Below are 16,950 nucleotides of genomic sequence, written 5' to 3' on the forward strand. Positions count from 1 at the left end.
TCCCCTGAGAATTCATCACCCGTATATTTTCCAAAACAGCATACTTGTTTAAATTAGGGATAGCTACAGAAGACTCCTGCATTACCTGCTTACCTTTCCTGCAGTCCACCCATCTCCCTGACTGTATCTGTAGCTTTTCTCCCTTCCTATAACTGCCGAAAAATAATTTGTAATTTTTTTCTGAACATTTGATATCCTTTTGTACTTGAATTGAATCACTCCTTTTAAAGAAGCTGAAATGTATATCTCCACAGTGCAATATAATCTTATTTACATTTGACCTCATAGAATTCCTACAGTGTGAAAAGAGGTTGTTCAGCCCATCGACCTGCAAAGACCATTCCCATCCACATCCACACCCCTACAGTATCCCCAAATTTCCCATGGCTAATCCACCTCATGTACACATCTCAGGACAATACAGACAATTTTAACATGGCCAATCCGTTACACATTTGGACTGTAGGAAGAATCCAGAGCATCCAGCAGAAGCTCACACTGACACAGAAAGAACAAGAAAACCCAAGATAGACAGTCACCCAAGGCTTGTATGAATGCCAGGTCCCTGAAACCTTGAGACAGCAGTGCTAACCACTGTGCCACTGTGCTGCCCTAATGGACTGGATCTTCACAATTTGGGAAGACTCTGAGCATCTTTAAAAATAGCATACATGACCCAGAGCCAACTATCTCACCACCATTTCTAGCAGATCCCTTTTTTTTTGTTGGGGAGAGGGAGCAAGATATGAAGTGTACAGACACAACTTACGAATTAGCTGGGACATTTCGACCCAATGCACAGTACTGGTCAATCCAAAGTTTACTCCAAATATGGCCACAAACGACAGTAAGTGTTTCACAATATTATTGCAGAGACTCAACTCCTCTGAAAGGCAGATAATACATCTAGAATGATCAAACTGTCAAGTCATTTCAATTCTTTGCACTTTGGAGGTTGAAAATAAATGTCTGCTTTCGTCTGTGAGGGTGAAGATTTCTATCCTACAGACTTCTGACTGACTTTTCTGTCAGAGTTGTTTGTTGGCATAACTCTAAGGGTTATTACTATAATATTATTACCACATGACTGCTTCTTAAACCTTTCATTATCTTAGTAGGGGCCTGTACATTCACCAGGTGTTGATAATACCCAAGAGGTAATTTAAGGTTTGCTGTCTTTCCTATGCAGCTATGAATAAAAATGTTTACTTTAAATGAGATTAAATACTTGAGAGATTTAAATGTGCTGAATGGGCTTTTATGAATCACAGTATTTCTTTAATAAAATAAATGCTGAATTTGATACTTAGACCTTATTTCTTAAGATCAACCTCACTGCTCAGGCCCACCTAAGTTGGAATGAGACCATGGGATGTGCTGAAGGACAAAGTCACACAGAACTGAGTATTTAACTAGTCCATTTTAGCACTTGCAGCCCAATGGCAATATCTGAATCACATCCAACGACAATGGACCTGACTCTATCCAGTATCATCCCTTTCTATTCCATCTTGGAGTGAATATTGCCCAAAGATCCATGAAGCTGGATTTTCATCTTAGAGGGAGTAGCTGGAATTTGGAGACAACCATGTCCCAAGCAGCACAAAATATTGTGCTGTTTGGGACATGTTTCTCTCCAAATTCCAGCTACTCCCTCTCAGATGAAAATCCAGCTTCATGTATCTTTGGGCAATATTCCTAATTAGTGTTCATTAAGACATGGCAACTGCATGTTGTGGAAGAGAAGCTGTGAGTTTAGTAGGCATGGAAATACAAACAATTTATAACAGTGCATGATTTTCTTCACTGTTCAATTCTTGTATGTAGAACAGGGATATGCAAAATGCCCATCATTTCTACTTCATTGGTTCTTGGTATCCAAAAAAAAACTAAGAGCACATCTAGTTTGTAGGCTTAGTTGCACATAATAATTGTGACTAAACCTGTTAGGAATGCTGATTTTACATGCTGAAAACTTAAACAGGGTATTGATGTACAATTCTTATTAAAAGTCACTTACTGTAGTGAGATGAATTGGCAAAGAAATATAACTCAAATGATCTGGGATTTTCTCATATCTTTTTCTGATTAACTGCATATTCATTGTCTTGCATCTCGACATGTTGGCACTACATTGAACTGGTTCCAGGTTTGAATATTTGATTGATTATTTCAATAATGGAATATTCCATTACAAAAATAATTGGTTAGAACAGTACTAATTAAAATACAAATTAAACTGACTGTACAGAACAGTTAATGTGTTGCTATGGAAACAGCAAATTCTACTGTTTCATTTTTGAATTGCTTTTGTCTCATTTTTATCATATGTTGAATGGATGAATACTTGTTTAAAGTCAGTAGTCAAACTTAATGGCCTAGATTTTGCAGTAAGAATGATGGTGTGGCTAACAGCGCTTACTGTTATTAAGTAGTATATGGGGAAGCCACCTCTGGTGTCTTCACATATATAGTTAAACATCAACTCAGGAGGCTGCTGCTAAAGTTGTACTGCTACTCCACAAGCTTTACTTGATCACTGGTCAATATTCCAGCCTCTGGATCATTGGAGACCAAGCAAGCAACGAAAGATATTGAACAAAAAAAAGGATTGTAATTGCTGAAAAACTGAAACAGAAACAGTGAATTTTCGGACAGTCTCAGAAGGTCTGGTAACACCTGTGGAGAGAAAGCAGAATTAACATTTTGGGTCCAGTGACCTTTCTTTACCCTAGGATTTCTGAAGAACAGTCACAGGATCCAAAATATTGATTGCTTTCTCTCCACAGATGCTGCCAGTCCTGCTGTGTTTCTGCAGCAATTTCTGTTTTGTGACTGAAGATATATGTCAGGAACTGATTGAAATCGTGAGCTATAGACCTCCATGGGAACTGCAGAACACTTACACCAGAATTCTGCTCCCTGAAACCCTCCACGAATATCTCCAGCTCTAAGCAAAAATTGAAGCTCCACAGTGCTAAATACCAGGAAATGCTAGACAGATTAAAACCTAGTCTAACATATCTCCACAACAGACAGATCTATCACCACTTCCTGACCACCCTCCTGACCATAAATCATTACACCCTAACTATCTGTCTACCCCAAAAGCTAGCCTCAATTCCGCTGATCATCTGACTAACATCCCAAATACTACCCTAAATCCGAATTCCCCCCAACACCCAAAGACCAGCCGAATCCATCACTAATGTGACTACTCCTGACAACTCACTCCAACCTGATTATTCACTCAATCCTGAATACCCATCCTCCCCCAACTACCCAACTATATCTTCCAACCCTACTATTCCTCCACAATGCTCCTCCAATATGACCTGACTAACCTCTAACCAATTGATTACTCCCCGGGCCAGACCTGACTACTCCCCAAAGTCAACTTGACTGTCCCTCTGATTCAACTATTCTCCTGCCCCAACTACCCCTTCTTCCTGACCTGCCTACCCCTAGACCCAGCATGAAAACACCTCTGACACTATCACCTGATACTCACCCTCCAATGAAACCTGGTTATTCCTGAAACAACATCTGAGTGCCCTTCTGACTTAAACTAGGTACCTAGGAGCTACCTGACTCTTTGCAATTTAAACTGACCATCCATTTGCCCATAAACACACCCACCCACTCTACTAACTATCCCTTCATTCACCTCTACATCTACTCCACATTTTGGTCTGTCAACCTCATGCATTCACCCACGTGCCCACTCACCCAAATATCTGCTTTCCAACTTACTCACCCAATCAATCATCTATTCATTCATTCACCAGTTCATCCATTCATCCATTCAAGTACTTACTCGCCCATTTGCTAACATTCAAACTCTGAAATAACTGCTAGTGTTATAAAATCAGGATCATGTCCTGAATCTACTATGCTCTGGTGGAGTATTCCAAAGGATGTAGTACTACACAATTCTTTGAGGGTGGGTGGGTGGGTGTAGGAAGTGGGGGAAGTGCGGGGGGTGGGGGTCGGGGTGGGGGCGGTGGGTGGGGTGAGTGGGTGGTTGGGGAGTGGGGGAGTGGGGGTGTGGGGGCGGTGGGGTTGGGGGATGGGGGTGGGGTTGGGGGTTGGGGGGTGGGGGGGGGGGGGGGCGGCGTGGGGGCGGTGGGGTTGGGGGGGGTGGGGGTAGGGTTGGGGGGTGTTGGTGGGGTGGGGGGGGGTTGAGGGGGTTGGAGTGGGGTGGGGGAGTGAGGGCACTTTGGGCCATAATCATAGTTATATTAGTTTTAAAATAGTGATAGAAAAGGACAGAGATGATCTGTACATTTAAATTCTAAATTGGAGGAAGGCCAGTTTTGACAGGATTAGGCAGGAAGTTTTAAAAGTTGATTGAAGGCAGATATTCACAGGGACGTGACGGCTAGAAAATGACAAGCCCTCAAAAAATGAGATTGAGAGTCCAGAGACAGTATTTTAGGGCAAAAGGCAAGGCTGGTAGGTATAGGGAATGCTGGATGACTAGAGAAATTGAGGTTCTGATCAAGAAAAAGAATGAAAGATATGTCAGGATTGGATAGCAGGGATTGAGTGAAGCCCTAGAGGAGTATAAGCTCAGAAGGAGTATATGTAAGACTGTAGCTCAGGATGGCAAAAATGAGACATGAGCTAGCTTTGGCAAATAGGGTTAAGGAGAATCCAGAGGGATACTACAAATACATGATGGACAAAAGAGTGACAAGGGAGAGAATAGGGCCCTTTAAAAATTGGCAAAGCTGCAGGAGATGAGTGAGATGCTCAACAAATATTTTGTATCGGTGTTTATTGTGGAGAAGGATGTAGAAGCTGGAGAACTTGGTGAAATAAATAGTGATATTTTGAAAAGTGTCCATAATACTGAGGGGGATGTGCTGGATGTCTTAAACTGTATACAGCTGGATAAATCCCCTGGATCTGATCAGGTGTACCTTAAGACTTTGTGGGAATCTGGGGAAGGATTGCTGGATTCCTCGTTGAGATATATGTATCATCGATAAACACAGGTGAGGTGCCTGGCGACTGGAGATCGGCTAACCTGTCGCCATTATTTACAAGAAGTGGTAAGGAAAAGCCAGGGAATCATACACTGGTGAACTTGACCTCAGTGGTGAGCAAGTTGTTAGAGAGGATCCTGAGGGATAAGATTTGCATGTATTTGGATAGGCCAGATCTGATTAGGGATAGTCAATACAGCTTTGTGCATGGGAAATCATGCCTTACTGACTTCGATAGAGTTTTCGAAGAAGTAATAAAGAGGATTGATGAAGGCAAAATTGAAGTAAAGTGTTTGACAAGGTTCTGTATGGTGAACTGGTTAACAAGGTTAGATCATATGGAATACAGCGAGAACCATCAATTTGGATACAGAACTGGCTTGAATGTAGGAGACAGAGGGTGGTGGAGGATTGATTTTCACACTGGAGGCATGTGACCAGTGGTGTGCTGCAAGGATTAGTGCTGAGTTCACTGGTTTTTGTCATTTATATAAATGATTTGGATGTGAACATAGGAGGTATGGTTAGTAAGTTTGCAGATGACTCCAAAATTGGAGGTGTAGTGGACAGCTATGAAGGTTACCTCCGAGTACAATGGGATCTTGATTTGATGGGTCAATGGGCTGAGGTGTGGAAGATGGAGTTAATTTAGATAAATGTGAGGTGCTGAATTTTGGAAATGCAAATCAGGGGAAGACATATACAATGGTAAGGTCCTGCGGAGTGTTGCTGAACAAAGAGACCTTGGAGTGCAGGTTCATAGTTCATTGAAAGTGGAGTCGCAGGAAGATAGGACAGTGAAGAGGGTGTTTGGTATGCTTTGCTTTATTGGTCAGAGCATTGAGTGTAGGGGATGGGAGGTCATGTTGCAGCTGTATAAGACATTGGTTATACCACTTTTGGAATATTGAGTGCAATTCTGATCTACCTCCAACAGGAAGGATGTTGTGAAACTTGAAAAGGTGCAGAAATGAATTACAAGAATGTTCCCAGGTTTAGAGGATTTGAGCTTTGGGAGAGGCAGAATAGATTGGGGCTCTTTTCCCTGAAGTGTCAGAGGCTGAGGGGTGACCTTATAGAAGTTTATGCAATCATGAGGGGCATGGATAGGGTGAATACCCAAGGTCTTTTTCCCAGGATAGGGAAATCCAAAACTAGAGGTTTAAGGTGACAGGGGAAAGATATAAAAGAGATAAGGGGAAAACTTTCCAGACAGAGCGTGGTGCATGAATGGAATGAGCTACCAGAGGAAGTGGGGAGGCTGGTACAATTACAAAATTTTAAGAAGCATTTGGATGGGTATATGAATAGGAAGGGTTTAGACAGATAAGGGTCACATGTGAGCAAATAGGTCTAAATTAATTTAGGATGTCTGGTCGGCACAACCGAGCTAGACTGAAGGGTCTGTTCTCATGCTGTACATCTCCTTGACTTTATCACTTTATAAATAAAGAAGAGAGAGGTCATGCAGGTATGGCACAAGATGGGTCTTTGCATGTTTGAATCACTTAACTAGAGTTCCATCCTTGTCAGCTGTTTTGCTGCTTCCTAAGCCATCAAGCTGGTGATTACAGATCTTCAACTAAACTTCTATGACAAGAAGTTACAGGATTGCATCAAATATATTCAAAGAGATGCCTTTCTGCTAGGAATATTGTACACCATTGTTTGCTTCTGTTGATGTATGCTACACTGTTTGCTAATTTCAGGGGAATCTAGAACATAGAGTCTTAGAGATGTGCAGCATGGAAACAGACCTTTCCACAAGATCCTAAGACATAGGAGCAGAAATTAGGCCATTCAGCCCATTGAGTCTGCTCTGTCATTCAATTATGGCTGATAAGTTTCTCAACTCCATTTTCCCACTTTATTCCTGTAACTCTTGACCCCCTTGATGCTGATGGACCTATCTATCTTAGTCTTAAGTATATTCAATGACCTGGCCTCCAGAGACTTCTGTGGCAATGAATTCCAAAGATTCACCACTCTCTGGCTGAAGGGGTTTCTCCTTATCTCCATTCTAAGGCTTTATTCTAAGGTTATGCCCTCAGGTCCTAGTCTCACTTACTAATGGACACATCGTTCCAACATCTACTCAGTGCAGACCATTCAGTATTTTGTATGTTTCAAATAGGTCCCCCCTTTTCATTGCTGGAACCGTTCTCGTGAACCTCCTCTGAACACGCTCCAGGGCCAGTACATCCTTCCTGAGATATAGGGCCCAAAACTGCACACAATACTCTAAATGTGTTTGATCCTATAGAGCCTCAGAAGTATATCCCTACTTTTATACTCCAGTCCTCTCAAATAAATGCCACCATTGCATTTGCCTTCCTAATTGCTGAGTCAACCTGCAAGTTTACCTTGAGAGAATCTTGGAGGAGAACTCCCAAGTCTCTATGAAATTCAGATTTATGAATTCTCTCATCATTTAGAAAATAATCCATGCCTCTATTTACGGGTGGCATGGTGGCACAGTGGTTAGCACTGCTGCCTCACAGCGCCTGAGACCCGGGTTCAATTCCTGACTCAGGCGACTGTGTGGAGTTTGCACGTTCTCCCCGTGTCTGCGTGGGTGTGCTCCGGTTTCCTCCCACAGTCCAAAGATGTGCGGGTCAGGTGAATTGGACATGCTAAATTGCCCGTAGTGTTAGGTGGGGGTAAATGTATGGTGGGTAGTGCTTCGGTGTGGACTAGTTGGGCCGAAGGGCCTGTTTCCACACTAATCTTATTCTTCCTGTCTAAGTGCATGACCCCACACTTTTCCATTTGTACTCTGTCTGCCCCTTCTTTGCTCACTCTTCTTCCCTGTCCAAATCCTGCTGCAGCGTCCCCACCTCCTCAATGCTACCTGTCCTTCTATCGCCTGCAAACATAGCCAGAATACCCTCAGTTCCTTCATCAAGATCATTCATGTATAAAGTGAAAAGTTGTGGTCCCAACACTGTGACTAGCAGAACACCACTTGTCACCAGCTGCCATCTTGGGAAGGACCCTTTTATCCTCAGTCTCTGCTTTTTGCCCGACAGCCAAGCTTCCATCCATGCCAGCACCTTGCCTCTAATACCTTGGGGCCTTATCTTACTCAGTAGCCTCCTGTGCAGCACCTTGTCAAAGGCCTTCTGAAGTCCAGGTAGATAACTTCCATTGGCTCTCCTTGGTCTAACCTGCTGGATACTTACTCAAATAATTCTAGCAGATTTGTCAGGCATGACCTTCCCTTGATAAAGCCATGTTCATTTTGCCCTATTTTATTATATACTTGCAAGTATTCAGATATGTTATCTTTCACAATGGATTCCAGGATCTTATCCATGACCTTTGATCCAACTAGACCATGCTGACCAGATATCCTGACCTAATCTAGTCCCACTTATCAGAACTTGGCTCATATCCCTATAAATCTTCTTATTAATATACCCATCCAGATGCCTTTTAAATGTAATTGTACTAGCCTCCACCACTTCCTCTGTAAGCTCATTCCATACACGTACCACCTCTTCATGAAAAACCTGCCCCTTCTGTCCCTTTTAAATCATTCCCCTCTCACCATAAACCTATGCCCTCTAGGTCTGGACTCTCCCACCCCAGGGAAAAAGACCTTGTCTATTTTCCCTATCCATGCCCGCATGATTTTATAAACCTCTATAAGGTCACCCCTCAGCCTCCAAGGAAAACAGCCCAGCCTATTCTGTCTCTCCCTATAACTCAAACCCTCCAATCCTGCCAACAACCTTGTAAATCTTTTCCTGCACCCTTTCAAGTTTTACAACATCCTTCCTGTTGGAGGTAGACCAGAATTGCACACAATATTCCAAAAGTGACCTAACCAATGTCCTGTACAGCCGCAACATGACCTCCCAACTCCTATACTCAATGCTCTGACCAATAAAGGAAACATACCAAATGCCTTCTTCACTATCCTATCTACCTGCCTCTCCATTTTCAAAGAACTATGAACCTGCACTCCAAGGATTCTTTGTTGAGCAACACTCCGCAGGATTGTACAAGTCCTGCCCTAATTTGCCTTTCCAAAATGCAGCACCTCACATTTGTCTAAATTAACTCCATCTGCCACTCCTTGACCCATTGGCCCATCTGATCCAGATTTCATTGTAACCCTCTTCACTGTCCACTACACCTCCAATTTTGGTGTCATCTGCAAACTTACTAACCCTACCTCTTATGTTCATAAACGTAGAGGAAAGGGGTGATATGCAGATATTGAAGGTGTTTATCTGTATGAACTTAACAATCTGACAATGGAGACAACAAGAAAACATCTTGACCAGAGAACAAGCAATAAACAGAAATAGCTGGAGGAGTCAGCAGCTCTGGACCTGAAGGGTCACTGTACCTCGAAACATTAACTCTGATTTCTCTATACAGATGCTGCCAGAACTGCTGATCTTCTTCAGCAGTTACTGTTTTTCTCCCAGATTTCCAGCATCGAGAACTCTTTTTTTTACTTTTAGCAAGTACCATGTATGGTATGCTAAGATTGTTGTGAAAATGGACTATTGATCTTTAACTTTCAGAATTTGACTTTAATACCTGAAATCTTCATAGACTAAATGCTTTTAAAAGGGACAGCACTGACCTAAAATGGTTGGTTTGTGCTCTTAAAGAGATCAGTCAATCAATATGGAATTTCTAATGGATGCATTGTAATTACCATTTTAATTTTAAGAGGCACTGAAACTCAGCGATGCAACATTTGCATCTCTGCTTTTATTCATACTTGGATGGTAGCTTTACATATTGGAGATGAAAGATTACCTGTGGAGTGTTCAGTTTAAAAAAAAGACAATGAAGTTAAAGTTGGAATGAATGAATAAAACATAATTAAGTCACATCCTGTGATCAACAAAGGAGAGAAATAACAACATGGGCTGATAACAGCAACTGAAAACTCTTCTCTTTCCCTTCAATCTCACACTCGCTGTCTCATTCTCATAAACTAATGTGATGAGAAAGCAACTTGAAAAGACAATAGCTCACTGAAAAAAAATCAAGATTTGGAGATGCCGGTGTTGGACTGGGGTGTACAAAATTAAAAAATCACACAACACCTGGTTATAGTCCAACAGGTTTAATTGGAAGCACTAGCTTTCGGAGCGACACTCCTTCATCAGGTGGTTGTCATGACGACTATAACCTGGTGTTGTGTGAAAAAAATCAAGGTTGTCTGCAAGTTTTATTATGTTTGCAGAGAAAGGACATCAGCTAAACAGTTGGGACCTGGGTTTCATGCAACTCAGGGATTCTCAAACCTTTAAACTGCAGTTGCCTGTACAATCCCCTCTATCTCTCTTTCCTAAGCCTAATCCCTCCATGTGTGTTAGATGTCAGGTTTTCTTATTTTTGGGATGTGCATTAAATAAATAAAATCCATTCTCTTTTACTCACGAAAGCCTTGGAAGTTGCCCTCCTTGATTTTTGATCAGGTTAAATAAGCTAAATTGAGCTAAGTGCTAAAGTAAATTGTTGTGACTGACCTAGAGAGGAGTATAAAAGTGGGGAACTGATTCTCCTTCCTTATCTGGCCATAACAGGAACAATATCAAGGTCTGTCTTTGGACCAAGAAGTTGGTTTTGACATGAGATAACTGCTTAATTTAAAAACTGCAAGTCGTCATTTTTTTGTTATTGAAAAGTATTGAAATATAACAGGCAAAGTGGCTGTAAGTAGTTTTGCTACAGATTAAATGATGTTTTGTTGAGTTTGAAATTTTCTTATCGTCAGCTAACAAATAAAATGCTTTCAGCTTGTGCAATGTACTTCTGAAAACACATTCATGGATGAATCTACATCAGCCTGTGAATGATTGGTGCCCAATTAATTTTTGTGATGTTTTCATTTGCAAGTTACTGTGTAAGTGGGAAATTGAAATGGCATAGTGTCCACTGCAGGGCCTCTGAGATCTTTGTAAACCAAGTGAACAATGGTGATTTTCTTACCCAAGCAGTTTGCAGGATGAACAGAGCAGGATGAAGCAGGAAGTATAATTTTGATCATCAAATTCAATCTCCAAATCAGATATAGCAAGCCAAATGAAGTGAGGGAAAAGAATGATTGGATTGAGCGAGAGAGCGAGAAAATAGATATCTACAAAGGTATGAGGGAAGAACTGGGCAGAATCGGGCAAGGAAGACAGTGGAGCAGCAATGGCAGGAGTTTCTGGGAGTAATTTGGGAACACAGCAGAAAATCATCCTAAGAAATATGGAAGGATGAGGCAACTATGGCTGACAAGGGAAGTCAGGGAGACTCAAAAGCAAAAAAAAAACACGTGGTGAAGATTAGTGGGAAGCCAAAGTTTTGGGAGGTCTTTAAAATGCCATCAGAAGGGGCATCTTCAGTGTGCTTCAAATGTAAAATAAATGTAGGTACTCTTACCCATTGCTTCCATGTTTATTGGAGCACTGTGGCAGGAGAGATAGAGAGCATATTGAGGACTGAAGGCAAATTAGACCCAATATCTCTCCTACATAAAAGCAAATTACTGCGGATGCTGGAACCTGAAACCAAAAGAGAAAATGCTGGAAAGTCTCAGCAGGTTTGGCAGCATCTGTAAGGAGAGAAAAGAGCTGATGTTTCAAGTCTAACTGACTCTTTGTCCTCTTAGGTCTACCGAATTTACCATCTTTAGATGGGCATGGGAAGAAACTATTTAATATTCTTACATACTGTGCATGGAAGAATATTCCGATGAACTGGGTGTCTGAGAACTCGCCGGGCTTGCTGGGATGACAGAAATGAATTATGGAGCCCATTCCCTTGGACTTTTTCACAAACATGATGCACCACAAACAGACCATTTTTATAAAACATGGCAGCCCTACTTGAGTTATTTGGATATAGATTTGTCAGCTTTCTTAACTAGGGCATTTGTTTAACCAGGATGGTTAGGTTTATTGAGCCCTGGGCCCTGGAGGGAGTCTCCTGAGTTAGTACAGATATATACAATGCTCCCATTCCTTTGTTTGGGAGCTTTGCACTGAGCATAGCTCTTCTGTATTCTGTTTCTTTTTGTTTTTGTTTACTTTTCTTTCTTTGTTTTTGATCTATTAGTTACTTATTTATTGGTGTTGCCTTGCACAGTGTTAGGGATTGTTTTGTATAAGAGGGTCCGTTAGTAGTTAGTAGACAATAGTTGTATTGTAATTTGTGTTTTTTTTTCTTATACTGATATTTGATATGTTTGTAAAGTTAAAAATTTGCTAATAATATATTTACACAAAAAATGCCATCATAGGATAACTTTCTTTTAAAAATAGGCAAAAACTGAAATATGAGATGAAGCAAATTAGCAATATGTAAAAAAAATTGCAAGAGCTGTTTTAAATATCTGAAAAGTAAGAAGGAGGTGAGGGTGGACATTGGACCATTGGAAAATGAGGCTGGAGAAGTAACAGTGTGGAACAAAGGAATGACAGAAGAATGGAATATATACTTTTCACAGTGGAAGACACCAGCAGCACTCCAGAACTTCACAACAGTCAGGGCAGAGATGAGTCTAGTGACCATTACTAAGGAGAAGATGCAGGGAAAGCTGATAGATTTGAAGGTAGATAAATTCCCCAGACCTGATGGAACATACCCGGAGTTCCGAAAGAGAGTACTGAGGAGACTGTAGATTCACTGGTGGTGAACTTTCAGGAATCACTGGAGTCAGGGAGGGTCCTGGAGGACTGGAAAATGGCTAATATAACCCCTGTTTAAGAAGGGAGGGAGGCAGAAGACAGGAAACTTTGGACTGGTTGGCCTGACCTTAGTCATTGATAAGATTTTAGAGTCCATTTTTAAGGATGTGATTGCAGAGTATTTGGATGCACATAGTAAAATAGGGTTGAGTCAAGGGGAGTCATGCCTGCCAAATCTGCTAAAAGTCTTTTGAGGAGGTAATGAGCAAGTTAGATAAAGGAGAGCCAATGAATGTTAGCTATTTGGATTTCCAGAAGGGCTTTGACAAGGTGCTGTTGCACAAGTGGCTGCTAAATAAAATAAGAGCCCATGGTGTCAGGGGCAAGATACTGCCATGGATAGAGAATTGGTCGACTGGCAGAAGGCAGACAGCAGGGATAAAGGAGCCTTTTTTTTCCCAGAATGGTAGCCAGTGACTAGTGGAGTTCTGCTGTGTTCTATGCTGGGACCACAACTACTCAGGTTATTTATAAATTAGCAATCTGGATGAAGAAACTGAAGGCATTATTGTTATGTTTACAGATGACACATGGATAGGTGCTGGGAGGATGCGGGGAGGCTGCAGAAGGACCTGAACAGGCTAGGAGAGTGGGCGAAGAAGTAGCAGATTGATTGACTGGTAAATGGGTCAGGGGTTATGGGGCGAATACAATGTGGGAAAATGTGAGGTTATACATTTTGATAGGAATAGTAGAGTAAATTTAGACTATTTTCAAAATGGATCAAGGTTTTGGAAATATGAAATGCAAAGAGACTTAGGAGCCCTAGTTCAGTTTTCTCTTCAGGTTAACATGCAGATTCAGTTGGTAGTTAGGAAGGCAAATGCAATGTTATCATTCATTTCAAAAGATCTAGAATGCAAGCACAGAGGTTTACTGCTGAGGCTGTATACAGCTCTTGCCAGACTGCATTTGGAATATAGTGAGCAATTCTGTGCCTTGTATCTCAGGAAGGATATGCTGGCACTGGAGGGACTCCAGAAGAGATTTACAAGAATGATCTCATGGATGAAGGGCTTATTGTATGAGGAGTGGTTGAGGAAGCTTGGTCTATACTTGATGGAGTTTAAAAGGTTGGTGGGGGTCGGGGGGGGGGTGGAATTTAATTGAAACGTACAGAATACTGAGAGGCATGGATAGAGTGGATGTGGAGAAGATGTTTCCATTAGTAGGACATACTAGGACCTGAGGACACAGCTTCAGGGTGAAAGGATGACCCTTTTGAACTGAGAGAAGGAGGAATTTCACCAGAGGGGGTGAATCTGTGGACCTCATTGCTGCAGAAGATTTGGATACCAAGTCATTGAGTGATAGATAGATTCTTGACTGGTAAAAGGGTTAGGGGTTATTGGGAGAATGATAAGACAGAGAAATCTACAGCCATGATGGAATGATGGGCTGAATGATTTAATTCCACTCCTAAATCATATGCCTTTCAGGATTGGAAAGCTGCGAATATAGCACCTTTAATTTAAAAAAAAATGTAAGGAGACAAGAAACAGGTAGTTTTGCACTAGTTAGCTTAACATTTTGTTATTGGGAAAAATGTTAGACTATTATAAAAGATGATCCAGGGGAATGTTAAAAGGGGAGAGAGCCTAGTGGTATTGCAGCTGCACTGTTAATCCAGAGGCCAAGGTAATGTTCTGGCCATCCAGGTTCAAATCCGTCAGATGTTAAAATTTGAATGAGATAAAAATCTGGAATTAAGAATCTAATGATGAACATAAAACCATTGTCAACTGTGGGGAAAAACCTATCTGGTTCACTAATGTCCTTTATCACGTGGCTTGAATCAAATTGGCTGAAGACTGATATGTGTGAGCCTAGAGTCCTGAGGAGGAGGCTCTGGTAGACCACTGGCATTTTTTGGTAAGGATGCTTCAGGGCTGTCTTTTTCACAATTGCTGGTCTCTCCCCACATTGAGAATTCGAGATTGCAGAACTTTGATCTGATCAATTGGTTATTGAATCCTTGAGCTCTATCTATGGCATGTTTCTTCCTCTATAGGATTCTTATGTAAATAACCAGTATTGCTCCTACCATGATCTTTTAACCTTCTCACTAAACTAAGGTTAGTTCTTGAACTTCTGATTATGATAGAGTCTAGGGAATGCCAGGTTTGAGGCTATAGATAATGGTTTAATATAATTCAGCTGCTCATGGCCTTTAATGCAAATTAATGCCATCTTAAGAGCTTTTATATTTGTCCTGAATGAATCTTTGTTGTTACTGGGGTAATGCCACATAACACAATCATGATGTTTCTGATTGGAGAGTCAGGATTTCATCTCCATGTATAATCCAAAGTGATTATTCCTACAAACACTGACATGGACAGATGCATCTTTGACTGGCGGACTGTGAGGACAAGGTCAAATTTGTTGCTCTCATTTGTTGGTTCCCTCACCAATCGCTGCAGTAGAAGCTTGGTAAATACACCCTACAGGATTCAGCAGCTCTCTTGGTGAAAACCCCTTTCACAGTTGTTCACCCATGGAATCTATAAAAACAATGCAGCAATACACAAAGCACTCTCCTTGAAATAATAGAAAGATATACAACTATACAGATGTGATTATCCATAGTCATTTGGGGCGGCACGGTGGCACAGTGGTTAGCACTGCTGCCTCACAGCGCCAGAGACCCGGGTTCAATTCCCACCTCAGGTGACTGACTGTGTGGAGTTTGCAAGTTCTCCCTGTGTCTGCGTGGGTTTCCTCTGGGTGCTCCGGTTTCCTCCCACACTCACAAAGATGTGTGGGTCAGGTGAATTGGCCATGCTAAATTGCCCATAGTGTTAGGTAAGGGGCAAATGTAGGGGTTTGGGTGGGTGGCGGGTCGGTGTGGACTTGTTGGACCGAAGGGCCTGCTTCCATACTGTAAGTAATCTAATTTTAATTGGTAGAGCAGACTTAAGGGGCTCAATTGCCAGTTCTTGCTTATGTTTTTAGTTGTTTTTCAAAGTGATAAGAAGAGAGTGATGCAGTGGATTATGAATTGGTTCTCAGACCCTGGTTTAAACTTGTCTACTGGCAGTAAGGGTTCTACATGAAATAAATGGGTCATTTGAACCCAATGTGAATGAGCTTATCACACAAAAAACATAAAATACTTTGAAGGGAACATGGTTAAAACTTGCGAATGACACATACTGATCTCACCTGTCTTGTAAACCTCAGAGTGTTCCAGAGCAACTAGTACTTCCATTTCCAAGCATTAGTTTTTCTTACTTATCTTTTCCCTCTGGGGTAGAACTATTAGAACTATAAACCTAACAGTAGTCCATCTCCTGTGCTGATGTGCCTCACCTGGGTGAGTATGATCATTCTTTTAACACTGGGGAAGTGACCAACTCAACAAGCGTGCTTCGCAGCCTACGTTTTCTGAATGCATGCCAGTAGCGAACAACATTGTCCATTGGTCATACTTTGTAAATGTACCTCCTAAATTTACAAGCATCTTCTTACGCAGTGATTGAGCAGAAAATCTAGCAATGTCACAGAAAAATGAGTTCCTTATGATTACACTTAAAGCGAAAAGGACCAATTCTTAAGTCTTTTCCATTTCCTGACAGGATGTGAACAAATATACATTGAAAACAGATTCTTTACTTGAGGTACCATCACAGTTCTTGAGTTTTTAAGTTCTACAAGATTGTGACTGCAACCAACAGAATAGCTGTCAGTCCTGTATACAATTCATTCTGAAAACTCATGACTGTTTGAGTTTCATTGCTCTTGGTTTTGTTAGAACCTCTTAAAATGTCTACTGCCTTGTACACATTCATAAAATTTCCCGTCTTCCCTGAGGAAATTCTACGTCAAAGGCAAAAACCCATTCCCAAATGTCATCTTAGGTTGAAACCTCTAGTTTAAAAAGTGCCGATGAGTTCCAATTCACTGCAGTTTAACATCTAGCCTTTTTATTATAAATATAGTCAGTTGAATATCTATTTTGTACTGCAGGTCACATGAGCCCAAGTTGATTGATGGATTTTGTGAGTCACCTTAAATCAAACAGCAATGGATATAAGTACAAAAGGCAATAACTGAGCGTGTGTTGCCCTATCTTGGTGTTTTTTGTGTCATCAAACCAAACAGATAGCTTTCTTCGGAAAACAAAAGCTGCTGATAGGATTTGTCAGTGGGCTTTGTGACAGCTGCACTGGGAGTGATAGGGTTACTGTCAATTAATCCGTACCAACCTCAATTTTCCTATGAGGGGCTGTATTTATACAGTTTCAAGAAAC

The sequence above is a fragment of the Hemiscyllium ocellatum genome, chromosome 5 (assembly GCF_020745735.1).
Source record: "Hemiscyllium ocellatum isolate sHemOce1 chromosome 5, sHemOce1.pat.X.cur, whole genome shotgun sequence".
NCBI classification, from domain to species: Eukaryota; Metazoa; Chordata; class Chondrichthyes; order Orectolobiformes; family Hemiscylliidae; genus Hemiscyllium; species Hemiscyllium ocellatum.